Source organism: Hyaena hyaena, unplaced genomic scaffold, assembly GCF_003009895.1.
Source record: "Hyaena hyaena isolate Hyena2069 unplaced genomic scaffold, ASM300989v1 scaffold_1799, whole genome shotgun sequence".
In the NCBI taxonomy this organism is placed as follows: domain Eukaryota; kingdom Metazoa; phylum Chordata; class Mammalia; order Carnivora; family Hyaenidae; genus Hyaena; species Hyaena hyaena.
Genome location: NW_024082424.1, coordinates 138,145 through 151,113, shown reverse-complemented (window position 1 = coordinate 151,113; position 12,969 = coordinate 138,145). Strand labels below are relative to the sequence as shown.

At 40.2% G+C, this 12,969-nt stretch overlaps 1 pseudogene; it reads left to right on the top strand.

Annotated features, from left to right (window-relative positions):
• Positions 1–9,275: 9,275 nt before the first annotated feature.
• LOC120226663 lies at positions 9,276–9,509 on the top strand (annotated as a pseudogene).
• Positions 9,510–12,969: the final 3,460 nt, after the last annotated feature.

Below are 12,969 nucleotides of genomic sequence, written 5' to 3'. Positions count from 1 at the left end.
ATTCACTACTCCTCTCTGCTTCAGTCTCCAATTTCTTGGTGGTTTGGGGCCATTGTGACTACTGGTCCTTACCCTTTAGAATGGCAAATGCTTGACCAACCTGTGTTGGTCAGGTTAGGCTAGCTGGAAGCCGTCACCAGACCCCAACGCACCAGGGGTTTAGCACAAGGTGGCTTATTACTTTCTCACAGTTTTTTGGGTCTCTGTCATCTCTACTGACAGCCATTCAGGCACTCTTGCTGATGGAGACCCTTCCATCCTCACACTCAATCTCTCTGGACAACACTGACATTGTCTGGTCCAAAGGCAGAAGTGCAGAAGCATGTGCAGGAGTGTTTACTGATCTGGAAAGGAGCCATGTTACCTTTGCTCACACTCCACTGGAGGGAAATTTGTCATATGACCAGCTTAAGATGTGCCCTGAAAAGAAGAGACTGGATTTTGCTGCCAAAATACCTCAACCTGGACCTAAAACAAACAAATGCTTGTATGCCGACTTGATGCCACTTTTAATCTCCTTTAAATAACCTCTCTTTTCCTCTGTCAGAACAGATACTTCATCTGTTCAGAAATAAATTGCTGCTGCACAGAAGAAATGATATGGAATTTCTAATACTGTGAATCCTGATAATTGTGACTCCTAGTGAATGACTGTTACCTACCTATGGACCCACATCAAGGCTCTTATTTCTGCTTGACCTTTACCTCAAGGACATGGCCACTAGGATCACAGCTTTGTGAATGAGAGATTTCTATTAAAGCTATCACCTTAGGTAGGTTCTGGGCATTGCCCTAAGTCCCCATACCTATGTGTTCATGAGAACCAAATCTCAATGTCATCTTGTTGAGCAAAGTTGGAGCCAAAGTTGCCTTGATCCCCTGTGTGTTTCTGTAGGTAACAACCTTCACTTCAATTTTGGCCTGTCCTGCTAGAGTATCAATGTTATGAGATTTTGTCCACTCTTCTAACCAGAAGTTTTCTTTGTTTTCAGCAAGAGAGTGAGTCTGGACAACTTGCTCACCATCTCACTGGCAAGGAGAGTCTTCCCTTTCTATCCTGAGTGACCAGTGCCCAGCCCTGAGTTGGCCAAGGTAGAGATGGTATAGCGTCTCATTGTTCTTCAGCTTGAAACACCATTGCAGCTGTTGTCCTGGACACAAGGACCTTGTTCTGAGCATTGAGTGCCTCTCAAAGAGTGCTGGGCGCATGGTAGAGCTCGTGAAAGTTTTTTTGGATAAATATCTATGCAGCAGAGCATCCTATGGTAGAGATAGTCATGATAGTTTCCCTTAATGTGTGGGTCTACAAACTATAAAAAGGAGAATCTACAAAATGTGCAGAAATACTATTGGTAAGTGATGTCTTTCCCCTTACACTAAATGGCTTCCTTTTCCTCATATAATGCTAAGAGCTTCTAATTGTCTCCCACTAGTTGAAAACTTGAGTAACGGATTAAGAGAAACAAATGAACACACGATTACCACTTTGTGTGATTCTGCGTCCTATCTAAATCAGTAGAAGGCAATAAAAAGCATATAAATTTTTTCTCAACTTCTTTCCTTCTTCAGAACAATTTCTAATCAATCGCTTCAGTAAATCTTTCTTATATTTTCTCCTTTTCCAAAGAAATTCTTGGTGCCTCATTTGCTTATCATTGCCAAAGCTACAGCTGTGGTTCTCATACCATAAGTCCTGTGACTCAAGTGGCATCTACTCCTCTACTTTGTGTGACCCCAGCAAAAATGGTTTTGATGGCACAACACAAAATAAAACAATTCTTCAAAAAATTTTAGTAGTTTTGGGGTTTTGGGCAGCTCAGTTGGTTAAGCATCCAATCTCAGCTCAGGTCATAATCTCACGATTTGTGAGTTCAAGCTCCGTGTCAGGCTCTGTGCTGACACTTCAGAGTCTGGAGCCTGCTTCAGATTCTCTCTCTCTCATTCTCTCTCTCTCTCTCTCTGCCCCTCCCTTGCTCAGGTTCTCTCTCTCTCAAAACTAAATATACATTGAAAAAATTTTTAAGAAATTTTAGTGGTTTTTATCATCACTCACTTTCATTCCTGCAGAATTTATTAATAGTAACAGAATTTGTGAGCATTTACTATGTCTCAGTTAAAGGCTAAATACTTTAAATGCATAATTTCATTTAATTCTCTCAATAAACTATGATGTGGTTGTCTGTATATTGCCATTTTACAGGTGAGATAAACAAGTCTTAGCTTGGCTCTAATTTTCCCAAGTGTCTTATGTCTTATGTCTCTGATGGTATCTTAGTTTGCTTGGACTGACAGAGCAATACCATAACTGGGGTAGCTGAAAACAACAGGAATGTCTTCCTCAGAGTTCTAAAGACTGGAAATCCAAGGTCAAGATGACCACTAATCACTCCAGTGACAGACCTCTTTCTGGCTTGTAGATGGCCTCTTCCTCAAGGTGTAGCATTCTTTTTACATGACCTTTTCTCGGTTGATGCAAGAATGGAGAGAAGGCAAACTCTCTGTTACATCTTCTTTTAGGGCACTAATCTCACTATAAGGACCCCACCCCCGTGACCTCATCTAACCCTAATTATCTCCCAAAGGTCCCATCATCAAATACCATTACACTGGGGATAAAGACTTCAACACATGCATTTGGTAGGGACACAAACATTCAGTCCCTAGCAGATGGTGACAGACAGAATGGTCTTCAGTTATATTGGCCTTCTGTTTTTCAAATGCATTCACCTCATCCTGCCACAAAATTGTCTGTGACCCCTGCCTGGAACACTCTGCCTCCATTTCTCCATCATTTGGGTTCAGTTCCAATATCACCTCCTCCAAATTCATTTATCACCTCTAGTCTAAAGTACGTCCCTCCACCCTTCAGTTACTCCATCAAGTTCTTCTAATTTCTTTAGGGCATGTGTCCCTTTTCTTTCTTTCTTTCTTTCTTTCTTTCTTTCTTTCTTTCTTTCTTTCTTTCTTTCGTTCTTCTCTCTCTCTTTCTCTCTTTCTTTTTTAATGTTTATTTATTTTTGAGACAGAGAGAGACAGAGCGCAAGCAGGGGAGGGGCAGAGAGAGGGAGACCCAGAATCAGAAACAGACTCCAGGCTCTGATCTGTCAGCACACAGCCCAATGCAGGGCTTGAACCCACAAACTGAAAAATCACGACCTGAGCCAAAGTCGGACACTTAACAGACTGAGCCATCCAGGCACCCTTCTTTTTTTTAATGTTTATTTATTTTTGAAAAAGAGAGTGTGTGTGCAAGAGTGAGAATGAGCAGTGGACGGGCAGAAAGAAGGGGACCTTCATCAGCATGGAACCTGATGTGGGATCGAACTCACATACTGTGAGGTCATGGCCTGAGTCAAAGAGACTCAATAGACAGAGCCACCCAGGTACCCCCATATGTCACTTTTCAACATTATTTCAACATTAATTGCCCTACCTGCTGACTGCCTCCTTTCTAGAATGTAAACTTCCTGAGAACAGGAAGTAGATCTCTCTTGCTTGCATTTGTATCTCTACAAACTTCAAGGATGACTGTCACGTGATATATGGATTATGTGTGAGTTAGTGTCTACCCCAAGGTCACTCCTCTTCAGCCCCAATCTCTGCTGATGGACGCTGTGCCTTGCTTGAAGTTGAAAAGGACATGAGTGTCAGAGGGGCACATGCAGAGCCACCATAGCACACGTCATCTGATATATGGTACTGACACCTAAAGGTCTCCATGGGACAAATCAAGAGTGGATATAGGTCATGTAACTCAGGAAATAAAAATACTTCTCTCTGAACACTCAGCTAGAGGTACATTAGCTCCTTCCTTTAATCCCTGCTATACACTGAATGTTATATTCTCCCCTCCCCCCAAACCATATGTTAAAGCCTTAATCCCTGTATGATTGTATTTGGAGAGAAGGTCCATTGGAAAGTCATTAGATTTCCATGAAGTCAAGAAGGTGGAGCCCCCTAATGGGATTAGTGTTTCTATATGAAGAGGAAAAGATGAGAACCTAATCTTTCCCCACCATGTGAGGACACAGCAAGTAGGTGGCCATCTGCAAACCGAGAAGAGGGTACTCAGCAGAGCCTGAGCATGCTGTCACCCTGATCTCACATGTACCAACCTCCAGACTTGAGAAATGAGTGTTTGTTGAGTAAGCCACTCAGTCTATGGTATTGTGTTATAGCAGCATGAACTGACCAAGAAAATCCGCAAATCATTCCATCTTATGGCGAGCACCTGTGGAGTCTCAGGGATCTTCCTTCCCACTACCAATTGCTAAATGACTTGCCACTCATCCAGGCATCATCCAGCTGGAATTGTCTCGGTGACTCCCTCCTTGTTAACATGATTCATTTCCTCATGGCCCCAACACTGTCTTCCTTGAGCCTGCACCTGAGTTGAGTCTCTTCTTGTGTTGAGGTTGGGTCACTGCTCCTTCAATCTAACTTCCAGCTCTGACACCTACTGAGACTGCCTGACCAGTGCCACCGTCCCTGTCCAGTGCAGGCCAGCAGATCAGCACAACCTCAAGCTATGGATGGTTTCACGGTTGATACAGTTGCAGATGAACCTGCCCCTCCCCCTTCCAGTCCCATTACATCCACTCTTCTCTGCCATCTGGCACCAGGAGAAATCTGAAGGAGGCTAGCACTTACCCCTGTTCTGACATGGAATGCATTCTTCCTTTTACCATGAAGAGATAAGACCCTTCTGCCTTTTCCTCCCCTTTCTCTCTGGGTAGGACCTCTTTCATTACATCCAAATTTGCCTTGCTAGCTATGCAAATTAATTTTTCCTATTCCTCACTGAGAATGTCAATATACCAATAAGATGCCTCGACTTTCTTTCTGTTTGTTTGTTTGTTTTTTGTATTTCCCATTCCCCATTTTTGTTTTGCAACAGCTAGGAGATTAAACCATGTTTTCTCTGTCTCTCACATTTTCCCCAATATAAAGTAAAATACATTGTAAACCCATATTCACTAATTCAACCAAAAGTTACTAAAAGCTTATTATTTGCCAGGCACTATCTCAGGAGCTTCCTATGGTGTTAGTGTTTGGCTAAGCCAGTGTATTAGAATATTAAACTTTTGTAAAGTTCTATAGTAATATAAACAGAAATGTCTCCTTATTGACATGCTTAGGTGCTCTTTTTCAGAGACCAGCTCTGTTTGGCTTTTTAAAAATTAACTTAAATCTTTATCACCTAGGGGATGCTCAGTCAGTCTTCCAAGTGTTGAATGAAACTATTTGAGTTTGACGGAGGGGAGAGGGGAACCCAAAAAATGCCAGGTCAGAAACATAAAACCCACCATACCCAAGGGGCCAGTGTTTCTTGTCTGTGTAACAGGTTTCAGAATCAAAATGAAGGATATTCAGAAATGAACTTGGGAATGCATTCTTCATTGATACCATCAAAATACAGTCAGGGTACCAGAAAAATTAAAATTCAACTATTGAGCTCATTTCAGTGTCTAATTTATACTAAGCTGAAAATGGCATAAGAATATGAACTTTGTTTAACTTACACATCAGGGAAATGCCTTTGACAGTAGATGTGCCTGTTCCCTACCTATACACAGTCCAGAAGACAAGTTCCGGTGATGTCATCACCAGAGGGTCTCCAGATCTGATCCATGGATAACTGGCTATGGAGAACTGGTGGCAACTCATTAATTCAGTTACTTCAGGAACATTCGTCAAGCAGTTAATATATTGCAGACATTGAGTTAGATGCTGGTACCGCCAAAGAGAACAGAGGAGTGTTGTTTCTGAAGGGTGAGATCCACGTGAATACTGAGGCAGAGTCTCCATAGTGTGAGCGAGAGTGGCCAAGAGCTCAAATTTTAGACTGTGTCCATTCTTTTTGTGAACAAACATTTATGAAGAGCCCCTGTGTGGCAGCATCATGCTAGATGATGGTGCAAAAATGGGAAGCAATACAGACGCTGTTGCTGACTCTCTGTCTATCAGAAGATTCAGAAGACATAATAAGCAATTACAATAATGTGCTATGATGGGGAAACTCGGCCCCATGGAAACATGTAGCAGGGACATCCTGGTCTGGGAGGGGGTGGATCAGGGTTGTAATTCACAAATCTGGAGACTGACACATACAGCTATCAGTGACAGGCAGAGGGCAACATCCACAGACTACAGCTGGAGGAGGAATGAAATCCATTTTCTTTTATATCACCATGTTATTCACACATCAGGATCCCCTCATTTTTATCCACTTATTCCTGATAGCAGTCCTTTTATAAGCTCCACACATGGTGATTAAACAAAGGGGATTCTAGAAGGGCGGACAAAGCATTAGAGATGGTTTCATTTTATATAAATGCCAAATTTTCTGCCTCAGTAAGATTGCAGCTGTGACAAGAATTAGGCTGCTTGCTAGCTCATATATTTTCTAGAGTACCATGCAAAGAAAATATTAACACATCAGGGGAAACACAACAAATAGACTCAATTATTTTAAACCCTTGTGAGTAGACAATTTTTTTATCATAAAATGAATAATACAACATTTTGGATAAACAAAGAAAATTCTATTGTTCATATAAAATGAAGATGGATTCCCTAGTTGAATCTGAGCATATGAAGAAGGGATTCCTAAATGTAGTCTCTTGTTCTGCACAGGATTCGGAATGGAAGTTGGCTCAATTGGTATTTAATTAGCCCAACATAATTTTCTATATGATAATCTTCGACGCATTTTTGGCAACTTAGAACTCTATGAATCACAGTTCTTTTTTCATTAACTACAAATCGTCTCTGCATGTGGGGTGGATGAACTAGAAGACTGCTCCCAGAGGTATGGCCAAAGTGTGAATTTTAGCCCATGATGAAATGATTTGATTCATAGCAGAATTAATCAGCATGAGCTGAATAATGTTTAGTCATAAACTAGATGCAGATCAGTAATTAACATCAGGTTGGTAATTAGCGGTGCTTCCTGGTTGCAAACAGCACCTCTCCATGCAGCACAAAATAACTCATTTTGTATTCTGTTCTGTTTTCTTTCATCCTGTGTTTGAACTTCAGTCACAGAGGGATTGATGTTTATCACTAAGAGCCTAGAGTTGGAAGATCTATATTTGGGTCTCTAGGCTGCTGGAAGTTAACTGTTTGACCTTAACAAAAATAAGTCCTACACTTCTCTTCGGCTTATGCTATCTTCTGCAAGATGAAGATACTTCATAAAGCAGAGTTCTGAAAAGACCAAAAGATCACAAATATAAAACTGTGCTGAAAAAAATGCTAATTGACAAAATGTAAGATATTCAAATGGTCTATGCGTAAATACAATTACATATCACGATGATAATTAATGTTAACTAAATTATCGCTTAAGGGATATCAAAATGAGCCTGTCAATAGAATTTTCATTTTGAAGCCGATAAAAGCCAGTAAGATTGTCTAGGTGTGTTTTTATGTTTTAAGTGATGAGACCCTTGCTAGGTATTATATTCATATACAACAGAATGATATATGTCATATATGCATATGGTTTTTTGAAATTCAGAACTACAAAAAGGAGGCAATGATCACTAATTCATCTGGCTGCCTAGCACGTGTTGCATCACTTCTCTAAATAAAGAATCAATAAAGAAGCCTGATAAATGGGCTCCTCTCAGGAGGACTGAAGAGAGAGACAGATGAAGATGCTTTGATTCTGAAACCTCTAGCCTGGAATAAATTACCCAGTCATGAGTCAAAGTCATCTGCAATTTATTCCAGTTATAAATTTCAGTCCAGAGATGTGTGGAGAGACTGATATTGCATCGTGTCATTGGTTTGGATATTTTTACACAGTGTATGATTTTAATAATGACGATCTTTAGTCTAAAACCTTGTACAATTTCTGTAAGTTGTTTTAAACCTGTTATCTTGAGAAGACAGACATATGTTTGTATTAATATTTAGCTTGTTTTTTCTTGTGTTCACCAGGAGGGAAACCTCATATATCATCACTACAGAGAAAAGTACTTTTATTCTATGTGATTCTCAGGTTTGCTTCTCAAACCAGTGCTAGTCATAAATGTGTCTAAATCTATGGAAGATTGATCACATTAAAAATGATACATAGCTTTACACTATGCTCGTTTCTCTGGCTGTGTGGTGTGATAATGCACAGAGACTAACATATTGCATATGTGAAATCTTTTCAGAAGTCATTTTCTAGTTTTTAGCAAAAATATTATGGTAGGACTTCCAGCCTGACAAGATGACACAGGCTTGCTTCTCCCTGTTTATCTTCCTAAGCAAACTGTCAACTCTGGAAATAAAGCAAAAAAAAAAAAAGTAATAATAATAATAATAATAATAATAATAATGAAAGTAACCAAGAAGAAGTCTGAATGGTGGTAAAGAGAAGACAAACTGGTTTGGAACCTTAGGACTGGAGGAACACTTCAGTGTAAATGTATCTTGTGTCTCCCTCAACCAACAGAGTAAGGGCACTAAGACCTCTTACTAAGAGTAAGAGCATTTCCTGACCCTCAACCTGGCAACAAAATGCAGCCAAGGTAAACTCATTCCTTTCCTGGATTGAATGGGAGGCCTTCTGATATTAGTGAGCCTGATACCGCTAGCAAGGCAAAATAATTTGGAGCCCCATCAACAAAATAAGACAAGGGAGCGTACCCTCTCCCAGGAGCCCCAACGTACCTGCACTGTTGAGATTCACTTGAGGCAAGGGGCCAGAACTGGCAAGAGGGACCAACTTATCACAAAAGACTTAGTCTGGGATAAAGCCTCCTTTATCCCCAGGACACCACAAACCTAATACTAATACTCCTGATATCCCTTCTTCTACTGGGAGCCACCCGGGTCAATAGGTAGAACCAGTGGGAAGGCTTCAGCCATAACTAGGGGCCAATCCCACTCTCCAAAAGGCATCAGCTTTGGGATGCAGCAAAAATAAACAGCCACCTGGAAAGACTCTTTGATCCTGCAGGCTCAAGAATCTTCTTCCATACTAAGGGATACCAGAGGAGACAGAAAGCACCAGTTGGGGGATCTCAATGTAGTGCTCCTCCACTTAGAAACACCAGAATGCTGGCCTGGGAAAATGCTTTCTGTCCCCAAAGGCTGAGGAAGGCCCAGAAGAACAAGATGAACCAAAGTAATTCTTTAAATGCATGACCATTGGAACCCCAGCCCACAAAAGTAGTCCAAAATTTGAATGCTAAACCTAAACAGGGCGACTTCCTAGTAAAATAAAAGATATAGCAGAACCCACACTCCTAATGTATTAGACAAAATGATCGGATGAAATGATCAAAACTGCTCACGTGTTGGAGGCAATGTAACAGGACTCAGTGGCATGTGCTACTCAGGCACCGGAGAAATGGAACATAGAGAATGACCCTGTGGTCCATATTAAAAGAGTTTGACAAAAGTACGACCCTGTATCGCCGTGAGAAACTCTGATAGTTATATGACACATGAAACCAAATTTCATCTACTACACGGGCCAAGTGGCCATTCTTCTGTTCAAATCTGGTTAAAAGCATGAACTGTGTCACACACCTAGTGATCCAGCCAAAAACAAGGACTGCAGCCTTGCAGTATTTGGAATTTCCAAATACTGAAGTCTTCAGTCCTGCCTAAGGAGACACCTTCATCTTCAAACCTTTATTGTGTTGTTTTGCATAAGGCATTCTCTGTGCGAATTTGTTGTGATTATAAAACAATTAGCAAAACAGCCTACATTTGTATTTATTTTCTTTCTTAAAATTTTTTCAACATTTATTTATTTTGAGAGAGAGAGAGAGAGCACAAGTGGGGGAGGAACAGACAGAGAGGGAGACACAGAATCCAAAACAGGCTCCAGGATCCAACCTGTCAGCACAGAACAGGACATGGGGCTTGGAACCCACAAACCAAGAGATCATGACCTGAGCCAAAGTCAATAGCTTAACTGCTATTGACCTGCCACCACCCAGGCACCCCTTTTTGTATTTACTTTCTTTTATTTATTTATTTATTTATTTATTTATTTATTTATAGGAGAGAGACAGAGAGACAGCGTGAGCAGGGGAGGGTCAGAGAGAGAGGGAGTCACAGACTGAAACAGGCTCCAGGCTCTGAGCTGGCAGTCAGCACAGAGCCCGACGCAGGGCTCGAACCCACAAACAGCGAGATCATGACCCAAGTGAAAGTCGGACACTTAACCGACTAAGCCACCCAGGTGCCCTGTATTTACTTTCTATTCCAAACCTCTCTCCTCATATTTTTCTCTTCAAAATCCATTCCTTTAAAAAAACAAAACAAAGCGAATCTGTTGGAGAAAAAATATATATATAAAACCTTAGAGCTAACATCATAGTGGTGAGAAACTTGAAGTTTTCCACTAACATTATGCATAATAAAAGGATATCCACTCTTAACACTCTCTTTCAATATTTTACTGAAAGTCCTTAATGTTATCACTCAAAAATACTAAAGTTAATATCATGAAGAAAACACATATAATTATCTTTTTTCAGAGAATATGATTGTCTATGTAGAAAGTCCAAAAGAATCAACAAAAATTTCCTAGAATAAAAGATTGTAGCAAGTTTACAGAATATAAGGTTAATATACAAAAGTCAGTTGCTTTTTTTTCCTAGACACCAGCAATGAACAAATGGAATTTAAAATGAAAAAACACATTACCATTTACATTAGTCCCTCCAAAATAAAATAAGTATAAAATTAACAAAATATAGAAAAATTCTATGTGAGGAAAACCACAAAACTCTGAAATCAAAAAACTAAATAAATGGAAAGATGTTCCATATTCATGTACAGGAAGACTTTATCAAGGTAACAGTTCTTTACAACTTGATTTGTAGATTCAATGTAATCCCAATAAAAATCTCAGCCAGTTATTTTATGGATCTTAACAAACTGATTCTAAAGTTTATATAGAGAGGTGAAAGATCCAAGATGGCCAAAACATATTGAAGAACAAAGCTGGAAGACTGACACGACTCATTCTGAAGACTTACTATAAAGCTATGATAATCAAGACAGTGGAGCATTAGAAAAATAATAGACAAATAGATCAATAGAACAGAATAAAATGCTGAGAAATAGACCCACAAAAATAGGGTCAACTGGTCTTTAACAAAGAAGCAAAAACATTACAATGAAGCAAAGACAGTTTCTTCAACAAATGGTGCTAGAACAACTGAACATCCACTTGAGAAAAATGAATCTGGATACAGATCTGTTTAATGTGATTTCTATAAAAGTCCCAGCAAGGCTTTTTGTAACCATTGACAAGTTTATTCTAAAATTTATATGGAGGGGCGTCTGGGTGGCTCAGTCGGTTGACCGTCCAACTTCGGTTCAGGTCATGATCTCATGGTTTGTGGGTTCGAGCCCCGCGTCAGTCTCGGTTCTGACAGCTAGCTCAGAGCCTGGAGCCTGTTTCAGATTCTGTATCTCCCTCTCTATCTGACGCTCCCCTGCTCATGCTGTCTCTCTCTCAGAAATAAATAAAAGCGTTAAAAAAATAAAATAAAATTTATATAGAAAGGTGCAGACCCTAGAATAGCTAAAATGATCTTGATAAAAAAATATAAAGTATAGGTTGGGGCGCCTGGGTGGCTTAGTCGGTTAAGCGTCCGACTTTCGCTTAGGTCATGATCTCGCGGTTCGTGGGTTCGAGCCCCGCGTCGGGCTCTGTGCTGACTGCCAGCTCGGAGCCTGGAGCCTGTTTCGGTCTGTGACTCCCTCTCTCTGACCCTCCCCTGTTCACGCTGTCTCTCTCTCTCTCCTAGAAATAAATAAAACATAAAAAAAAAATTAAAAAAAAATATAAAGTATAGGAATCATTCTCCCCAATGTTAAGACTGATTGTATAGCTATAGTTATCAAGACCTTGTGGTGTTGGTGGAGGAATAGATACATAGATCAATGGAATAGAACAGAGAATCCAGAATGCAGAACCACAAAAATATGTTCACCCAATTTTTGACATCAATCCAAAGCAATTTAATGGAGCAAAGATAGATTTTTCAACATATGATGCTGGAGCAATTGGATGTCTAAAGACAAACAATATGAATTTCAACCTAAACCTTACACCTTGGGGTGTAAACCTCGGTGACTCAGTCGGTTGAGTGTTCAACTTTGGCTCACGTTGTGATCTCAGGTCATGGTTTGGGAGTTCGAGCCTCACTGTTGGTCTCTGTGCTGAAAGTTCAGATCCTGGAGCCTGCTTAAGATTCTGTGTCTCCCTCTCTTTCTGTCTTCCCCCCTTGAACTCTGTCTCTCTCTCTCTCTGAAAATATAAATAAACATTAAAAAATTTTAAACCTTACACCTTATACAAAAAGTCACAATAGATCAGGGACAAAAAGCAAATGTAAAAATATTAAATTCTTAGGAAAAAAAAGTGAATTCCCAGGATGTAAGGCAAAAAGTCCCTAAACTTTACACAAAAGGTATAGTCCAATTGAGGAAAAAATGGATAAATTTGACTTTATCAAAATCAAACATTTTGCTATGCTAAAACTTTGTGAAGAGGATGAAAAGACTAATTACGACTTGGGAAAAAAATTTGCAAACTACATATTCAAAAAAAAAGACTAGTGTCTAGAATTTATAAAGAACTCTCAAAATCAACAGTTAGGAAATGGCAAAACTCGGAGAGGGGGCAAGATGGCAGAGAAGTAAGGAGCTCCGTACTTGCACTTGCGCCCATACATCACACAGAAAAGATCTGAAGCCATTGGAAACCTTACAAAACCTGAGAGATTGGGAGAAAAAGGAGGCAGAATCCACTGAGAAAGCCTTCTAATGTGAGTGCGAACTGGGGAAGATAAAATCGGGCCGGGATCGGAGGCGATCCCCCTCTACCCTCTACGGGGAGTGAGAGGGGAAAAAGAGAGAGTCTGAAACAGAAAAACCTCCACTCGGGGGGAAAAACCTCCACTTGGGGCATAGAAAGACCATACTTGCCAAATACTTGCACGC